We start from the raw sequence: 5,000 nt of genomic DNA on the forward strand, positions 1-5,000 counted from the left end.
TGGGGGTAGTTATTTGAAAGGGTAGTTGCACCTTACCTTCTGTGGAATGATCCTCGATTTTTAGACCTGTTCACTCATATTTTCATTTCACGTTTCATTCTGACGTATATGTTGGAGACTTAGGGAAGAGGAGGAGGAGGAGGAGTATAGGAATCGGTGTCTGCGTGTCTGTTTGAGGTTGTTGTCTAGGGATATATATATATATATATATATAGAGAGAGAGAGAGAGAGGGGGGGGGGGGGTTCTTGGGGACACTGATCATTGACTTCTTTTTAACTTTGAGGCAACTGTGGAGTTACACAGTCTTTGAATTAATAGCTGACAGACAATTAGAAACAGAGCAACCGCTCAGTGATTACTCGAGGGAAATTATGAACTATTCAGTTCTGTTGGGGCATTTTTTTTTCTGTTAAAAGCCCAGGTTAGAATACTCAGACCGTCAAATTGTTGGCGATTCGTTGTGGAATCAAACCAGAAGGAGGGCAAATGTTAGTGTAGCGTGTGTATACATGTGCGCTCGTGTGTGTGTGTGTGTGTGTGTGTGTGTGTGTGTGTGTAGGGAATAGAGGGACGGATGCGTTGGTACTACTACTTGTGATGTGTGTGTATGTGTGTGACAAAGAGAGAGAGAGAGAGAGAGAGAATTCTCCATTTACCATTTGGGATCCGATTCAGCAGCTAGCAAATACGATGGGAATGAGCAGTTTGTTTTGGAGCTGATTACCTATTCCAGACTCCACTGACCCAAACCACTGGTTATAAGTTGCCCTCTTGCACTCAGATCTCAAAGGAGTCGACTGGCTTTTGTGACGGGCGCAATAGCCGAATAGTTAAAGCGTTGGACTTTCAATCTGAGGGTCCCGGGTTCGAATCTCGGTGACGGCGCCTGGTGGGTAAAGGGTGGAGATTTTTACGATCTCCCAGGTCAACACGAGTATGTGCAGACCTGCTAGTGCCTGAACCCCCTTCGTGTGTAAACGCATGCAGAAGATCAAATACGCACGTTAAAGATCCTGTAATCCATGTCAGTCTTCGGTGGGTTATGGAAACAAGAACATACCCAGCATACACCCCCCCGAAAGCGGAGTATGGCTGCCTACATGGCGGGGTAAAAACGGTCATACACGTAAAAGCCCACTCGTGTATATACGAGTGAACGTGGGAGTTGCAGCCCACGAACGCAGAAGAAGAAGGAGGAGAAGAAGACTGCCTTTTGTCATTGTCAGATAGGCATGAGACAGCTTCTGGTTTCCTCCAGTTGCCAACCTATCAGTTTTGTGGCGTCACATATTTTCGTTTCAATGGCAGCTTTGGTGTTGCTAGTTGACTCACTTGTGTAAACAAAGTGAGTCTATGTTTTAACCCGGTGTTCGGTTGTGTGTGTGTGTGTGTGTGTGTGTGTGTCCGTGTGTCTGTGTGTCTGTGTATCCGTGGTAAACTTTAACATTGACATTTTCTCTGCAAATGCTCTGTCAGTTGACACCAAATTAGACATAAAAATAGGAACAATTCAGTTCTTTCCAGTCATCTTGTTTAAAGCAGTATTGCACCTCTGGGATGGGCACAAAAAAATAAAAAAAAGAAGCCGAATTATATGCAAACTGCATTTACTGTTATATTTATACTTTTTGTATTCTCTAAACTTGGCACTTTGACCTCTTATTCTGACACAACAACAAGAGGAGTCATTATTATCATTTTTTGTTCAAACAGGAATTTATTTTGCTAAGCATGAAAGTTTTATTTATTTTGCAAACGTTTTGGTGCAGATAGTAAAAAAGGGAAATTACTCTGTAATTACTGCTTGGGGAATTAATTTGCTTTAAACTGATCTTTCTCATCTTAAACATTACATTTTGAAATTATACTCAATACATAAAAAGCTTGGATTTTTTTTAAAGTGTATCACAAGTGAGTCTTGAAGGCCTTGCCTCTCTTGTTTTTTGTTTGGTTTAAACAGTATTTTATTTGGAACATGTCACAATACAACACAGATATCGATGAAAAGGACAACAAGAAAATCTTCTATAAAAGTCCTGTCCTGTCACATGTACATACTGAATATGTAACGGATGTCATCATCATAACTAGAAGACGTGAGCATACATGAGTTTTGAACAAAACTAAGCTGAGATATAAATAAAGTGAAGAAAATGAATTAAAAAAAAACGAGTGGTGGAGGAAGAAGTCAATAGAGAGAGAGAACGAGAAGCATCAACGCTGGGGCACAAGCACAGCAAGACTTAACTTGGCCGACAAACAAAGCGGCGAAGGCCAACCGTCCCGCGGAAAAAAGAAAAAAAGGCAAACACGCCAATCATGTATTCATATCATGAGCTTTTTGCTTGTCATTTTTACGATTCGCCTTCTGTGTAACTTTTCCATGACACGCAGGTAATGCCGTTTGCAGTTTGACAGTGTATTGCTGACGTCGAAAAGTGCGTATTGCTGGTTCACCTTGCACGTACGAAAACCCAGGAATCCACCCCTATCTGTCCTTCCCCCCCCCTCTCTCTCTCTCTCCTTTAAAATTTTATTTGGACGAAACAGAAAACATAATATTGCATACTTGAGTGTATTGTTGAGGCAGTATGTATTGGTTTGATGTATTTTTGAATGGATGGTCGAGTCAGTCCCCATTCATTTTGGTATTTTATTATCGTTACATTTTTGTTTTTCTTTAGTTCCGTTTCGTTGAGTTTTTGTCAGGATGTGACTTAAGTGTTTCCAAGTATTGCATATTTTCTTGGTTTAAACTGACTGAAGGGTTCAGAGAAAAAATATAGTGTTTTGTTGTTTTGAAGCTAAAATATATGAATTTATGTTGTTGCCCCCTTGTCAAAAGACCTTTCTTGGCAATGACAATAAATAATGCCAGTGTCAGTGTCCAGTGTCTCTCCTTTAAAATTTAGAGACGAATTTACATAATGAATGAATTAGTATAACTATAAACACGATGAGTACGAACATGCTATGTATTTTTCATCCAGTTATCGGTTATTCACGTACAGTACACCTTTTTTTCTTGTGTGTGTGTGTGTGTGTGTGTGTGTGTGTGTGTGTGTTTGTGTGTGTGTGTGTGTGTGTGTGTGTGTGTGTGTGTGTGTGTGTGTGTGTGTGTGTGTGAGAAGAGCGATCGAATTGCCCCTTTGTATCCTCCACCCCTTTGTGTATGGGCCGGTGGCCTTCACAATTAAACCTGTGTCAGTGTCAGTGTCTGTGTCAGTCTCTCTCTCTCTCTCTCTCTCTCTCTCTCTCTCTCTCTCACGAAGTAATGGTAACAGCTATGTCAATATTTCTTACCGTAGTACTTAACTGTAGGCAGAAAGCACTAGAAAATGGGCAGACAGTATAAAGAATCAAGTAAAATGTAGGTAATTATATACAGATGACCCCCTAATGCTAATGAATAAACGGATTCGCTAATTTTTATATAAGCAAATGAATTATGACCGTGGATGGTCCACATGTTGTTTGCTCTTTTGTTGTTCTTTTTCCCTACCCTTTTCTTGCGTACAGTTGTTGCGGTGTGTGTTTCGTTGTATTTGTTTAATTAGTTGTTTTTTTGTAATCCCCCCCCTCACCCCTTGTCAAAATGGGTGTAAATGCTTTTGACAATAAATCATCATATCATATCATCTCTCTCTCTCTCTCTCTCTCTCTCTCTCTCTCTCTCTCTCTCTCTCTCTCTCTCTCTCTAAGTATTTTAAGTTTCCAAATCAGTTTCGGCTAAGTCTGTTGATGGCATCTCATAAAGAAAGCATTGTAAAGAATTTGTCCATTTAAGTTAAGATCAATAATGATATCATAATTCCTTTGATGATTGCTTCGCCTTGTGCACTTGCATGTTTAATAATAATGTTGTATACTGCACCCTTTCATGAGGGACAATGGCCTATATGAATAACATCATCCGAATCCGAATCTCTCTCTCCGTCTCCATGAGTGTGTAAACGGTGTGGGGTGTCATAGTCAGAACAGTGGTTAGACCTGGTGTTCTCCACATGAAGGTCTGTGTAAACGGTGTGGGGTGTCATAGTCACAACAGTGGTTAGACCTGGTGTTCTCCACATGAAGGTCTGTGTAAACGGTGTGGGGTGTCACTGTCACAACAGTGGTTAGACCTGGTGTTCTCCACATGAAGGTCTGTGTAAACGGTGAGGGGTGTCATAGTCAGAACAGTGGTTAGACCTGGTGTTCTCCACATGAAGGTCTGTGTAAACGGTGTGGGGTGTCACAGTCAGAACAGTGGTTAGACCTGGTGTTCTCCGCATGAAGGTCTGTGTAAACGGTGTGGGGTGTCACAGTCAGAACAGTGGTTAGACCTGGTGTTCTCCGCATGAAGGTCTGTGTAAACGGTGAGGGGTGTCATAGTCAGAACAGTGGTTAGACCTGGTGTTCTCCACATGAAGGTCTGTGTAAACGGTGTGGGGTGTCACAGTCAGAACAGTGGTTAGACCTGGTGTTCTCCACATGAAGGTCGTTTGCGTTCATTATTTAAAATCTGCAAATCAAAAGCCTTCCTGGTCAGTGTGTCAAGACTCGGTGCTGTTCAGAACGGAATGAAAATTAGATGATTAAAATAATTTCACTGTAAGCTACAAAACAGACAGAAGCGGGCTTAGTCCAAAGTTGGATCCATTGTTCCAAGATTTAACCAGCCATATTTTTTTTTTTTAATGAAAATAATTCGGGATTTTCTTTTTTTCGACGGGCGCAATAGCCGAGTGGTTAAAGCGTTGGACTGTCAATCTGAGGGTCCTGGGTTCGAATCACGGTGACGGCGCCTGGTGGGTAAAGGGTGGAGATTTTTCCGATCTCCCAGGTCAACATATGTGCAGACCTGCTAGTGCCTGAACCCCCTTCGTATGTATATGCAAGCAGAAGATCGAATACGCACGTTAATGATCCTGTAATCCATGTCAGCGTTCGGTGGGTTATGGAAACAAGAACATACCCAGCATACACACCCCGAAAACGGAGTATGGCTGCCTACATG

The sequence above is a fragment of the Babylonia areolata genome, chromosome 9 (assembly GCF_041734735.1).
Source record: "Babylonia areolata isolate BAREFJ2019XMU chromosome 9, ASM4173473v1, whole genome shotgun sequence".
In the NCBI taxonomy this organism is placed as follows: Eukaryota; Metazoa; Mollusca; class Gastropoda; order Neogastropoda; family Buccinidae; genus Babylonia; species Babylonia areolata.